The sequence below is a fragment of the Camelina sativa genome, unplaced genomic scaffold (genome assembly GCF_000633955.1).
Source record: "Camelina sativa cultivar DH55 unplaced genomic scaffold, Cs unpScaffold00512, whole genome shotgun sequence".
NCBI lineage: Eukaryota > Viridiplantae > Streptophyta > Magnoliopsida > Brassicales > Brassicaceae > Camelina > Camelina sativa.
Window position 1 is genome coordinate 1,834 of NW_010921717.1, and position 16,313 is coordinate 18,146.

Consider the following 16,313-nt stretch of genomic DNA (forward strand, 5'->3'; position numbering starts at 1 on the left):
CAATACTTATAACCATTTTGTCTCAAAACAGGTTAAAACCGAGAAAACCTTGATTCGAAGAAGTAAATAGCTTTGTTACTGTTTCCAGGGTTAGAATGTGTGACAATCCAATGCATTTGTCTAACTTTAAGAGTTTGGGATGAATTTGGAGTGTTTAGACAACACTTATAATAATTTTGTCCTAAACAGCTATGTTACTGTTTCAAGGTTCAGAATGTGTGAAAATCCAATGCATTTGTCTAACTTTAAGAGTTTGGGATGAATTTGGAGTGTTTAGACAACACTTATAATAATTTTGTCCTAAACAGCTATGTTACTGTTTCAAGGTTCAGAATGTGTGAAAATCCATTGCATTTGACTAATTGTAAGAGTGAAACTGGCTAAAACCGAGAAAACATTATCCAATGCATTTGACTAATTGTAAGAGTGAAACTGGCTAAAACCGAGAAAACATTATCCAATGCATTTGACTAATTGTAAGAGTGAAACTGGCTAAAACCGAGAAAACATTATCCAATGCATTTGACTAATTGTAAGAGTGAAACTGGCTAAAACCGAGAAAACATTATCCAATGCATTTGACTAATTGTAAGAGTGAAACTGGCTAAAACCGAGAAAACATTATCCAATGCATTTGACTAATTGTAAGAGTGAAACTGGCTAAAACCGAGAAAACATTATCCAATGCATTTGACTAATTGTAAGAGTGAAACTGGCTAAAACCGAGAAAACATTATCCAATGCATTTGACTAATTGTAAGAGTGAAACTGGCTAAAACCGAGAAAACATTATCCAATGCATTTGACTAATTGTAAGAGTGAAACTGGCTAAAACCGAGAAAACATTATCCAATGCATTTGACTAATTGTAAGAGTGAAACTGGCTAAAACCGAGAAAACATTATCCAATGCATTTGACTAATTGTAAGAGTGAAACTGGCTAAAACCGAGAAAACATTATCCAATGCATTTGACTAATTGTAAGAGTGAAACTGGCTAAAACCGAGAAAACATTATCCAATGCATTTGACTAATTGTAAGAGTGAAACTGGCTAAAACCGAGAAAACATTATCCAATGCATTTGACTAATTGTAAGAGTGAAACTGGCTAAAACCGAGAAAACATTATCCAATGCATTTGACTAATTGTAAGAGTGAAACTGGCTAAAACCGAGAAAACATTATCCAATGCATTTGACTAATTGTAAGAGTGAAACTGGCTAAAACCGAGAAAACATTATCCAATGCATTTGACTAATTGTAAGAGTGAAACTGGCTAAAACCGAGAAAACATTATCCAATGCATTTGACTAATTGTAAGAGTGAAACTGGCTAAAACCGAGAAAACATTATCCAATGCATTTGACTAATTGTAAGAGTGAAACTGGCTAAAACCGAGAAAACATTATCCAATGCATTTGACTAATTGTAAGAGTGAAACTGGCTAAAACCGAGAAAACATTATCCAATGCATTTGACTAATTGTAAGAGTGAAACTGGCTAAAACCGAGAAAACATTATCCAATGCATTTGACTAATTGTAAGAGTGAAACTGGCTAAAACCGAGAAAACATTATCCAATGCATTTGACTAATTGTAAGAGTGAAACTGGCTAAAACCGAGAAAACATTATCCAATGCATTTGACTAATTGTAAGAGTGAAACTGGCTAAAACCGAGAAAACATTATCCAATGCATTTGACTAATTGTAAGAGTGAAACTGGCTAAAACCGAGAAAACATTATCCAATGCATTTGACTAATTGTAAGAGTGAAACTGGCTAAAACCGAGAAAACATTATCCAATGCATTTGACTAATTGTAAGAGTGAAACTGGCTAAAACCGAGAAAACATTATCCAATGCATTTGACTAATTGTAAGAGTGAAACTGGCTAAAACCGAGAAAACATTATCCAATGCATTTGACTAATTGTAAGAGTGAAACTGGCTAAAACCGAGAAAACATTATCCAATGCATTTGACTAATTGTAAGAGTGAAACTGGCTAAAACCGAGAAAACATTATCCAATGCATTTGACTAATTGTAAGAGTGAAACTGGCTAAAACCGAGAAAACATTATCCAATGCATTTGACTAATTGTAAGAGTGAAACTGGCTAAAACCGAGAAAACATTATCCAATGCATTTGACTAATTGTAAGAGTGAAACTGGCTAAAACCGAGAAAACATTATCCAATGCATTTGACTAATTGTAAGAGTGAAACTGGCTAAAACCGAGAAAACATTATCCAATGCATTTGACTAATTGTAAGAGTGAAACTGGCTAAAACCGAGAAAACATTATCCAATGCATTTGACTAATTGTAAGAGTGAAACTGGCTAAAACCGAGAAAACATTATCCAATGCATTTGACTAATTGTAAGAGTGAAACTGGCTAAAACCGAGAAAACATTATCCAATGCATTTGACTAATTGTAAGAGTGAAACTGGCTAAAACCGAGAAAACATTATCCAATGCATTTGACTAATTGTAAGAGTGAAACTGGCTAAAACCGAGAAAACATTATCCAATGCATTTGACTAATTGTAAGAGTGAAACTGGCTAAAACCGAGAAAACATTATCCAATGCATTTGACTAATTGTAAGAGTGAAACTGGCTAAAACCGAGAAAACATTATCCAATGCATTTGACTAATTGTAAGAGTGAAACTGGCTAAAACCGAGAAAACATTATCCAATGCATTTGACTAATTGTAAGAGTGAAACTGGCTAAAACCGAGAAAACATTATCCAATGCATTTGACTAATTGTAAGAGTGAAACTGGCTAAAACCGAGAAAACATTATCCAATGCATTTGACTAATTGTAAGAGTGAAACTGGCTAAAACCGAGAAAACATTATCCAATGCATTTGACTAATTGTAAGAGTGAAACTGGCTAAAACCGAGAAAACATTGATTCGAAGCAGTAAACAGCTTTTTTACTGTTTTTAGGTTTAGAAAGTGTGACAATCCATCACAATTGTCTAATTTTAAGAGTTTGGGATGAATTTGGAGTGTTTAGACAACACTTATAATCATTTTGTCCTAAAACTCGCTAAAACCGAGAAAACATTGATTTGATGCAAAAAAACAGTTTTGTTACTGTTTCTAAAGTCAGAATGTGTGACAATCCTATGCATTTAAGTAATTGTAAGAGTTCGGGATGAATTTGGAGTGTTTAGACAACACTTAAACCTGTTTTATCCCAAAACAAGGTTAAACCGAGAAAACAGGCTAAGACCAAGAAAACATTAATTCGAATTTCGAAACAGCTTTTTGTGTTTCTAGGGTCAAAATGTGTGACAATCGTATGCATTTGACTAATTGTAAGAGTTCGGGATGAATTTGGAGTGTTTACACAATACTTATAGGGTCAGAATGTATGACAATCTAATGCATTCACTAATTGTAAGAGTTTGGGATGAATTTTGAGTGTTTAGAGAACATTTATACCCATTTTGTCCCAAAACAGGCTAAAACCGAGAAAACATTGATTCGAAGTAGTAAACAGCATTGTTACTGTTTCTGGGTGAGAATTGTGATAGTCCAATGCATTTGACAAATTGTAAGAGTTTGGGATGAATTTGGAGTGTTTAGACAAACACTTAAACTGTGTTATCTCAAAATAGGCTTAAACCGAGAAAACAGGCTAAACCCGAGAAAACATTCATTCGAAGCAGTAAACAGCTATATTATTGTTTTTAGGGGTAAAATATGTAATAATCCAATGCATTTAACTAATTATAAGTGTTTGGGTTGAATTTGGAGTATTTAGACAACACTTATACCCATTTTGTCCCAAAACAGGCTTAAAATCGAAAAAACATTAATTTGAAGAAGTAAACAGTTTTTTTTGTTTTTCTAGGGTCAAAATGTGTGACAATCCAATGATTTGACTAATTGTAAGAGTTTGGGATGGATTTGGAGTATTTAGACAACACTTAAATCTGTTTTATCCCAAAATAGGCTTAAACCGAGAAAACAGGCTAAAACCGAGAAAACATTGATTTGAAGCAGTAAACAGCTTTGTTTGTATTTTTAGAGTCAAAATGTGTGACAATCCAATGCATTTGACTAATTGTCAGAGTTCGTGATGAATTTAGAGTGTTTAGACTATACTTATACCCATTTTGTCCCGAAACATGCTAAAACCGAGAAAACATTGATTCAAAGCAGTAAATAGCTTTGTTACTGTTTCTAGAGTCAGAATCTGTGAAATACAATGCAATTGAATAATTGTAAGAGTTTGGGATGATTTTTGAGTGTTTAGACAACACTTAAACCTGTTTTATCCAAAAGCAGGCTTAAACCTAGAAAACATTGTTTTGAAGAAGTAAACAGCTTTGTTACTCTTTCTAGGGTCAGAATTTATGACAATCCAATGCGTTTCACTAATTGTAAGAGTTTGGGATGAATTTGGAGTGTTTAGAGAACACTGATACCCATTTTGTCATAAAACAGGCTAAAACCGAGAAAACATTGATTCGAAACAGTAAACAGCTTTGTTACTTTTTCTGGGTGAAAATGTGTGACAGTCCAATGCATTTGACAAATTGTAAGAGTTTGGGATGAATTTGGAGTGTTTAGACAACACTTAAACTGTGTTATCCCAAAACAGGCTTAAACCGAGAAAACAGGCTAAACCCGAGAAAACATTCATTCGAAGCAGTAAACAGCTATGTTATTGTTTTTATGGTTAAAATATGTAATAATCCAACGCATTTAACTAATTATAAGTGTTTTGGTTAAATTTGGAGTATTTAGACAACACTTATACCCATTTTGTCACAAAACAGGCTTAAAACGAAAAAGGCTAAAACCGAGAAAACATTAATTTGAAGCAGTAACCAGCTTTGTTTGTTTTTCTAGGGTTAAAATGTGTGACAATCCAATGATTTGACTAATTTTAAGAGTTTGGGATGGATTTGGAGTATTTAGACAACACTTCAATCTGTTTTAACTCAATATAGGCTTAAACCGAGAATCCAGGCTAAAACCGAGAAAACATTGATTTAAAGCAGTAAACAGCTTTGTTTGTATTTCTAGGGTCAAAATGTGTGACAATCCAATGCATTTGACTAATTGTAAGAGTTCGGGATGAATTTAGAGTGTTTAGATAATACTTATACCCATTTTGTCCCGAAACATTGACTCAAAGCAGTAAATAGCTTTGTTACTGTTCCTAGAGTCAGAATGTGTGAAATACAATGCAATTGAATGCAATTGAATAATTGTACGAGTTTAGGATGATTTTTGAGTGTTTAGACAACACTTAAACCTGTTTTACCCAAAAGCAGACTTAAACCTAGAAAACATTGTTTTGAAGAAGTACACAGCTTTGTTACTGTTTCTAGGGTCAGAATTTGTGACAATCCAATTCATTTCACTAATTGTAAGAGTTTGGGATGAATTTGGAGTGTTTAGAGAACACTTAAACTGTGTTATCCCAAAACAGGCTTAAACCGAGAAAACAGGCTAAAACCGAGAAAACATTCATTCGAAGCAGTAAAAAGCTTTGTTATTGTTTTTATGGTCAAAATATGTAACAATCTAATGTATTTAACTAATTATAAGTGTCTGGGTTGAATTGGGAGTATTTAGACAAAACTTATACCCATTTTGTCCCAAAACAGGTTTAAAACGAGAAAACAGGTTAAAACCAATAAAACATTAATTCGAAGCAATAAACAGCTTTGTTATTGTTTTTAGGGTCAAAATATGTAACAATCCAATGCATTTAACTAATTATAAGTGTTTGGGTTGAATTTAGAGTATTTAGACAACACTTAAATATGTTTTATCTCAATATAGGCTTAAACCGAGAAACCAGGCTAAAACCGAGAAAACATTGATTTGAAGCAGTAAACAGCTTTGTTTGTATTTCTAGGGTCAAAATGTGTGACAATCCAATGCATTTGACTAATGTAAGAGTTCGGGATGAATTTAGAGTGTTTAGACAACATTTAAACTGTGTTATCCCAAAACAAGCTTAAACCCAGAAAACAGGCTAAAACCAAGAAAACATTGATTTGAAGCAGTAAGCAGCTTTGTTATTGTCTTTAGGGTCAAAATATGTAACAATTCAATGAATTTACTAATTATAAGTGTTTGGGTTGAATTTGGAGTATTTAGATAACACTTATACCCATTTTGTTCCAAAACAGGTTTAAAACGAGAAAACAGGCTAAAACCGGGAAAACATTAATTTGAAGCAGTAAACAGATTTGTTTGTGTTTCTAGGGTCAAAATGTGTGACAATCCAAAGATTTGACTAATTGTAAGAGTTTGGGATGGATTTGGAGTATTTAGACAACACTTAAACCTGTTTTATCCCACAATGGGGTTAAACCGAAAAACAGGTTAAAACCGAGAAACATTGTGTAACACCCGTACCGTCGCAAAAGTTGGAACAACATGTAATCCATCAGGTCTGGCCAAAAACGTTTCTTTCTTAAAAATTCACCAACGAAAAAACTTCAAACTACAACTATTTAAACTTACTAACCTGGGAAAAAAAGGGAAAGAAGGGGTAAGTAAACAAGTTTACTCAGTGAGGAGATCAAACTCTGCCCACTGGACAAACAGTAATCACGTTCCAAATATAATCTAACAACCATTACTTAGCATAGATTCTGAATTTCTATCAATCAAAGAAACTTCTAACTTTTCATCAATAACTTCAATATTATTTTATGCACTTTCGTGGCAACTACCACATTAAAACATTTATGTTTCTTTTCATTACTTGAGAAGTTTTACTTTCCTTATAGGCTTGGCCGTTAACACTTTTTCTGGCTCCCAAACCCCGTTCTTAGAAGACCACGGTCAATAGCTCGATTCTTCCCTGCTCGTCAGCAGTTTATGACCTGCAGTGAACCCGTCAGTCCATTATAGTCCAACATCCTCAAGTATCTTTCCCTTTCTCATTCTCATTCTCATTCTCATTTATGTTCATAATTATATTTATAATATAATATCTTATTATATAAAGTATGGTTTCAAAAGTTACTAACTCACCCGATCGTGACACGTGTCAATTTGAAAAATTACTAACTTATAATATCATGACAAGTGTCAATTTCACACAAATTTCTATTAAAAAAAAAGAATCTCTAAAAAAATCAATAAATAACAAAAATTAGCTATTAACATGATCATGACACGTGTCACGTATACTGATGAGATGTTGACACGTGTAAAAAAAACATTAAATCTAAATCTACATAAAATTCCTAAATCAAAAAGGAAATTAACAAAACTAATTTATCTTCTATTGTACGCTAATTATATTATACATTTTTTGCAATTAGATTTTGACATGTATAAACAAAAAAAATAATTCATTAAGCATTAAACATGTATATTATTTTTAATCAATAAATAGTGAATAACAAATTTAAAAAGAATAGCATAAGTTATGTTAAAAGAATTCTTATTTTTGCAACGTAATAGGACAGCTAATTAAGAAAATAACATTATATCTACATAAAAATTATGTTTGTGAAGTAAACTCACTGCAGTGGTCATTGGTAACTCCAATTGTATAGGGCACCATAACACGAGGGATCGAGTCCCACTATCCATGAATGTAGGGATTTGGCTAATGAACCGACTTGTTGATGCTCAAATGTTGACCAAAAAAAAATTATTTGTTTATATCAAAAGCTTTGATCTTTGATTTTTATTTCCTATATAATTTTTTCGATCTATTGTGTGGTCTTTGATTAGTGAGGGTTCTTCAATGTAAGCTATCAGATGCAATGAAATGGAATCGAAGTATATAAATCCCGCTAATTTAATCAATGATGGTGACACTAATGGAGGTTCCAAAAGTGATTTTACAGTTAGTAGCATTGTAAGTTTGGAAGATTAGTCGGTGATTGATGTTTCTGGTCAAAATGTAGAGTTTTCTCTTTGGAATAATGTTGATGATTCTGGTAATGAAACAAGAGCTGCTTGATCGAGTAATTAAGAAGCGATTTTCAAATTTGGGGAGCTGGAATGGTAAACCGTTTTAAAATTGGTTTCAAACCGGATTTCTGTGGTTTTCTATCGGATTTGGTTCGTAAACTGTTTAAACCCAGGTATATGGAGAAATATATGAGAACTTCTAATTCAGGTAGAAATAAGTTTAGAATTTACGATTCGATAATATTCGAGACGAGGTCATAGTTTTAAGTAGTTTTGGTATAATGTGATATACTTCTGAGGAGTAAATAGGTCGCTGATCCTTAACTTGATTATGACATATGTCATGTTTTAGATTGTTTATAAAGTGTCTATTTTTTATTTGAACTATCTAAGACTTATATATACTATCGTGATTATAATTTTCAAATTTTTATTTTTATTATGTTATATTAACTTTTTCTCATTTTCTCAACTTTTATTACGTTGTTCATAAATTCATTGTAATAGAGTAGATAACTTTCACCATTTGTTCATACATAATATCTTTAGAGTAAAAAAAATCATGGTTAAAAAAATTATGTCATAAACAATTTTAGTAATTTAAAGGACTATAATTATGCCAAAATGAAAGTAAAGAAATATAAAATTTTTTTAATTTGATCATAATATATTGTATAGGTGGTGATAAAGAGCATACTTTAACAATAAAATAATTTTGTAAGATCATAATTTTAAGGATAAAAGATAAAGTAAAATTGTACATGCTTACTAATTAGATGTTGCTTTGATGAACTCTTTTCATGTAAAATATTTTGTGAAAAAGTTGTGTAACGTTTTAAAAATTTGACAATAATAATACTCATAATGATAAGTCTTTGGCAAAAGTTTTGGTGAGATATAAATTAGCTTTAAGTTATTGTAATAATTGATATTATATATTAAAAATATATAAATATAAATAAGTGTATGAAGGTAATACAAATATGATTTTTTCTAACTAAAATTATTTATATATTTAATTCAAGAAATATTTTTTTCTATATTTTTGAAAATTTGTTTAATATTTAGGATTTATTTTTTCAACAAATTTAAAACCCGCACATCGTGCGGGCCCTTATTTAGTATATATATATATATATAAGTTGATTCATAACATCAGATTATTTAGCTAATGTGCTTCGCATATATCATGTTACTAACAGCCTATTTTACCATGCACACAAATCCACACAAACACTTTCAATCAACAAACAATTCTTGAGTCTATACTCAGCAACTATTGAAGAGTACATAAGGAAAGAGGATATTGTGGTCCGCAAATACCACCCTCACCTTAGCCAAACAGATCCACGGTTTAGAAATAGCAACAATCTTCAATCTGCAACGGTTGAGATTAACCGATCAATGATTATTTCCAAATAATAATCCATGACTTTAATCCAAACCAACTTCTAAGTCTTGATAAACTGATTTGGTATTCCTCCAATTAAATTAATTAGAATGATTTAATAATTAAACTAAACCAAATCTAACAATTTAATATTAACCACCACAAGCTGTAATCCTACACCAACTCCACAAACAAATTCACGTGACCACGTATTACATGCTTTCAGGTTCGACAATCCTATATAACACTAATCGCACACACCACAAACCAATTCCTTCGTTCACGATAATTAAGTCTCGGTTCAGGGAATTAAACTACACTTAGGACCTCTTGGTTTAGGCTGGTTTAATTGTCGGTTCAATAATCAACAAAACAACACAACGCAAACACGCACGAGACTAAGTTTCGCCGTTTACCTCTCTCTGCAACTTTTCTCGGCGGATCTCCTCGACGGCTTTACGTGACGGTTTAGTCACACGGTGGCTACTTCCTCATCCCCATGGCTCAGCAACATACATCACAAGCAAGCAACAAATCAAGGATTTGTTCTACAACAGTCAGTAACTTACAGCCCAAGTTATAAAACAAATCTAGGTTTCCTTACCTATAATGGCCTCGAAGATGGGCAACGGCTGCTCCAATGACAGCGGGTGACATCTCCGTTGACACACGGTGGCTGATTGACTAATGGTAGTGATTGACGGTGACCAGCGAGAACCACGGTTCCGTACGGTACGCTTCTCCTCCACCAGACTCATCACCACAACAACGTCACGACCTCCTTAGATTGTTTTACGAACGAATGGCACCAACAACAAGAGACTCAAGTATCTACATGGTCGACTTCTCTTAGGGTTCACAACTCTCCTCTCTTGTAGCCTTGTTAATGAAGACGGCGGTATGTATGCGAGCGCAAAAATCGAATTGAGAAAATATGCGAAATATATTTAAATTAACTAAATCAGAAATAAATTACAACAGCATAATATAAAGCATAAAATAAATTACGGAGGCAAGATATGATATTTTTTCCTTAATTCAATAAATTGGCCGTAAGTGCTTTCGGACAATCACGATTTATGAATCCCAGGATACAACCGATCACAAACTATTACAGTAGCACACCAATAATAGAACTCAAGCGAACAGATCTACGTTATACACTCGAGACTTCTAAACTAAGAACTTAGTTGGACTAAGCAAGGGAGAGGGAGAGAGAGATCTTCAGAGGAAGGAGACTTTGTGTTTTTTGAGTGTGTGAAATAATGAGAGGTTGTGCCTCTATATATAGTGGAAGGAGGGAGATCTCAAGAAAATATTCACTGAATATTCTCGGAGTGCTGCCCAAATTGCTTGGAGTTCACACCAAGCCTTTCCAAAAAATTAAATGGGTCTAAAGCTTTCCAAAAAAATCAAAAGCCCACGTCCCGCGTCCACGTCTAGTCCAGCCCGCGTCTGTGCTCGGCCCGCCATGCGTCCGTGCCCGGCCTGCCCAATTCGGCTCGCGCGTGGGAACCTTCCCTCTTCCTTCTACACACTTTTAAAACTACAAGAGTGTGAAACTATATATATATATGAGTGAAAAATCAATCATATTTCCAATGTGAGATATTTCCCAAACCACCCCAAGTAGCTCACTTCACACTCTTATTTCTCATTCAAATAAACTCCGTTTTGGACGTATGAGTATACCATCTTGCAGTACTCGTTACCAGCTTTCCATTGCAATATCGACCCGAGAATTCCGATCAGCCATTTGGCCGGAATTTGGCCGGAAAGTCGCCGGAAAGTCACTGTCTCAAAACCTGCAATTTTTCAGAAAATTGCAGTTCCAACAATCCCCCACATGAATAGAAATAAGTCTAAACCTATGACGAAAAGACTAACCCTATCTGAGTTGGTGGCATTTTTCAACCTTGAACCGACTCATTGCTATACCTGTCAAGTTTACTCGGCCAGATGGTGAACATGATGTCTTGAACCATCCGGATTTGTATGTAAACTTAGACAGCAGGCATAACACAACTTCGTTTTCTCGTAAAATAAGGTTCTCTATTGTGTTCATTGTGGCCTTGAACATGTCTGGTTAATCATGAGTGAACTTAGAGAGTATAGCCTCATATATTCTCCTAGAAACGGGCCCATTTCACACTCACAAGGTGATTTTAATAGCTGCTTGTATTTAAAGAAATATCCTGCAATTATTTCAAATATTTAACAAAGCATATGCTTAACCTCTAACATACAGGAAGCACTTTACATCATTTTAAGAACTGGGAGAAGAAAAAAGTCTCTTAGTGTTTGTAGCAGATTCATCTTGATTTAGTTGTCCCTTTGAACCTAGGTCATGAGGTCTCCAATCTCAGTAGGTGGGGTTACCATCAAACCTCCTCTTAAGTTGTAGGCTTTAAACTCATTCCTCTTGATGACTTTATAACTTGATCTCGTGTCAAACCTTTTGTAAATGGATCCGCTAGGTTTTCTTTGGTATGGATGTAATCACTCGTAACTACACCAGTTGAGATAAGTTGTCTAAAGTTTTTATGTCTCCGTCTGATGTGACGAGATTTGCCATTGTAATGGGTATTCCTTGCCCTGCCCAAAGCCGATTCGCTATCACATTGTACACGTATTGCAGGCACAGGATTCCCCAACATTGGGATGTCTTCCAAGAAATTACGAAGTGATTCAGCTTCCGACATAGCTATCTCCAAAGCTATGAATTCAGATTCCATAGTTGATTTAGCTGCCAGAGTTTGTTTGGAAGACTTCCAGGACACTGCTGCACCTCCAAGTGTAAAAACGTATCCACTTGTGGATTTTGAGTTTCTTGAGTATGCGATCCAGTTGGCATCACTGTAACCTTCCAAAACTTCGGGTTCTCTACCATAGTGTAAGCCATGATCTTTCGTATAACGTAGATAGTCCAAAACTCTAGTTATAGCCATCCAATGCTTATGTCTTGGATTACTTGTGTAGCGAATAAGTACATTTACAGAGTGCGCTAAGTCCGGTCTTGTACAATTTGTCAAGTACATTAGATTGCCAATTACTCTTGCATACTCCACCTGTTGCACAGGTTCACCAGAATTTTTGGTCAAGTGAATTTGAGGATCCTCTGGAGTTTTTGCAGTCCCATTTGAGTAATGCTTGAATCGATCAAGCACTTTTTCGTCATAGTGGGTTTGAGACAAGATAAGACCCTCATTAGTTCTGATGATTTTTATCCTCAAAATTACATCTGCTAAACCCAAGTCCTTCATGTAAAATTGTCTTTTGAGCATATTTTTCGTTTGAGTTATGATGTCTTTGTTGCTGCCGATGATGAGCATCTCATCTACATATAAAAATAACAAAATGTACCCTGATGGAGTAGTTTTGTAATATATGCATTTGTCACATTCATTAATGCCAAAACCATTAGACATCATCATACTGTCAAACTTCTCATGTCACTGCTTAGGAGCCTGTTTGAGTCCATATAAAGATTTCACAAGTTTACACACTTTGTGTTCTTGTCCTGGAATAACAAATCCCTCAGGTTGTTTCATGTAGATTTCCTCCTCTAAATCTCTATGGAGAAAAGCAGTTTTTACATCCATTTGATGGATTTCAAGATTTCTCAAGGCTGCAATACCTATGAGCATCCTGATCGAAGATAGTCTTGTTACCGGTGAATAGGTATCAAAGAAATCTAAACCTTCATTTTGTCGAAATCCTTGCACTACATCCTTAGCCTTGTACCGCTCAATATCGCCATTGGGGTTTCATTTTATCGTAAAAATCCATTTACACCCCAAAGCCTTAAATCCTTGTGGTAGATCTGCCATCTCATACGTATGATCTTGCATGATATAGTCTATTTCGGTTTTGACATATTCCTTCCAATAAGGTGCATCAGGTGTAGACATAGCTTCTGCGTATGTTCTAGGTAGATTTCCAACTTGAAAGGAATTGTGCACGAACCAAGATGGTTGGATGCGGATTACCTCGTGTTGGCGAGATTTTTGGCCCATGAGAGGCCTAATGACATGATGCTGTTCAAGTTCGTCCATCCAACCGCCGGAGCTGCCCAAATGGTCCTACCTAATGTCATATGCACCAAGGTTCGGCTGGGAAACAACATTGACTTCGCACCACCTTTGGAGGAGTTGTACAACCCGGAGGAAGAGTCCGAAGCTGAGAAGAGAGAGGAGACCAGGAAAAGACAGGGAGATAGCTCGGAGGACTTTCATTTTGAAGAGTATGTTTGCTCTCAAAAGCAACTGGTTGGAGTAAGGGAAGCCCACAAGAGGATCGGATGGCTAAAGAGGATGAACAAGTTTTTGGTGAGAAAGGTGAAGGATCTTACCGGTTCGGTGAAGACAATGGGAGGTTAGCTCAAGGAGCTGCAAGACAAGGCAAGTTGTGCCTCAGCTCCTACCTCGGCACAAGCACCAGCTCGGATGGGGAGAAGCGGACCGCTAGGAGGAACTCCAGGACTGCCACCTACGGAACCTTAGAGAGCATCATCATACGAACCCCAAGCTGAGGAGAACATCACCCGACCTGAAGCATCTCGGAGAAGCCATTCAGACGCCTATCTGACGCCCAACCCGATGGGATACAGGATGAACTACCCGATGCACCCTGCGAGTGGATACACGGGTGATCATTCTGGACCTCTTCCACCATTTCCGTCGTACTACCCGATACCCTACCCGATGAGCTACGCGATCCCACCCTCGATCAACCCCTCGGATGCTGGTCTGAGTAAGTCGTCCGTGCGCATTTCTGAGCTCTCTGGCGAGCAAACACCGGCACCTGCTGAAGCCGGAGACGACCCAAGCTACATGTTGGCGAGTATGGAGGCTGCTGCAACCTCCATCTTCACCAACCCATGAGGTGCCACTTTCATCTGATCCTTGTAAATAACATTGCATTTAGTTTATTTCATTTTGTGTGGTTCTTGGATTCTTTTTCCAACTTTTATTTACACAGAGACTGTGTAATTTAAGTTTGGGGGAGGGTCCTATAATGTATTTAACATTGTATTTTATTTTCTTAATTTTCTTATTTCTAATATTTGCATGCTAGTTTTATTCATTTGAGTCTGCATCTATTTGCATTAAAAAACAAAATAAAATTTTGAAATTTAACAAAAAAAAAAAAAAAGAGTGTTCATGTAGTTGCATTTACATATTAGGATTGAGTCTAGTTTGTTTCATATAGGATTGTTGCATTTGCATCTTAGGGGACAATGATTAGAACTACCTTGTTTAAAATCAAACCTTAGGATTGAAGCTATAGCCCTTAGTCACAGTTCATTGTTGCTAGATCAATCTTTGGAAAAAAAAAAAGTGTTTGCTAAGAACCTTGTGTCTTTTGAATGCTTCCTCCACTTGCTTGAACATTAGAACATCTCTATATTATTGGATTTAATTTCAACTTTAATTGTCTTGCTTATGGAACTTGAATACTTGCTCATGGTAACTCTAAACTCGGGTTAGCACTCCATTTTTACCAATCTTTTCGTTTAACCCGATTCATTTGTCCTACCCACCCATGAACCCAAACTTTTCTTTCAAACCTTGTTGTGAATTGTTGAGTGAGGCCTCTTTCATTGTGCTGTAGGTTGTGAAACCTTGAGAGTATTGAGAACTACAAAGAACTGCCTCTTGATTTAGCTAAGTTAGAATTTGAACTAGCTAATAGATTTGGTTATGAAAGATAGGTGGTTAGAATGTTTATTTGGGGTTGGGTTGTGGAATAAAAAAAAAGAGGAAGAAAAATTCCCTAAGGTTAGAGTCAATTAGCTCTAAGTCTCTAAAAAAAAAAGAGAAAAGCTCTTGCTATAGTCTCCTAGAAAGAAAGAAAAAAAATATATATTCATATTAGGAGTTTATCAAAGAAAGAAAAGAGAAAAAAAGAGAGAGAGCTAGAACTTTAAAGTCTAAAAGTCTAAACCTTAGGGAATATATAAAAAAAAAAGAGTTAAAATCAAGGATGTGGGTAGTTTAATTCTAGGGGGTTTACTAAAAAAAAAAAAAGGGTGAATGAGAAAAGGGTAGATCATCAAGAGTTGAGCTTTGTATGCCCAAATTATTCTCAGTCTTAGATAGTTTTCACAACTATCTAGCATTCCTTCTTTTGAGAGAAAACCACCCAAAGAATTTGTTTGAAACCACCTTACTAAAAAGCCTTACCCTTAAACCGATTGAGCTTGATTCACCTTCCATCTGCAAGAATTCGCCAAACACTTAATTGAAAGTGAAAGAGATGGTCTTTATCTTTAGTTGGAGGTTGAACTAGATCGATGCATGGTAATAAGCATAGAAAAATATTTGTAAGTATGTTGATTGATCTTAGCACCATTTAACTATCTTTAAGGACTATAGCTTGAATCCTTCGCTTAGCATCTTAAAGTTATGAGTCCCACTTTAAAACCACACCCTCTTACTTCCTTGCTAGAGGACCAGCAAGATTTAAGTTTGGAGGTCTGATAACTCTCTAATTTATATGTTTTTAGCATCCTTTTTTGTCCATATTTTGCATTGTTCATACCTCTAACTTAGCATTTTTAGGTCATTAACTGTAGGAATTCACTTTTAGACCATTTAGGGTGTTGCATTTCTGCATTTGCATATTTTGGATGAAAACAGGTGCTAAAGAGCCAAAAATGAGGAAAAACAAGGATAATCCGAGCATGTACCCGAAGGAGCCATCGAGCTGCAAGAACAAGTCCGAATCCCATCACGATCGAGGAGGATCCGAGAGCATGAAGAACAACCCGAAGATCCACCCGAGGAGTAACCCGACGTCACCCTCGTGTACCCCATCGAGTAGACCATCAGGCAGGTCTGGGAAGCTAGGTCAAAAGGGTTTCCATATATAAACCCCCTCCTCTCTTAGCTCGCAAGGGAGCACGCCGCAGACCCTCAAACCAGAGAGCGAGAGCTTCTGTGAGAGAACTGAGTGACTCAAACATTTTTCTTTTCGTTTTGCATTTTATTTTATAGTTTTTATAGT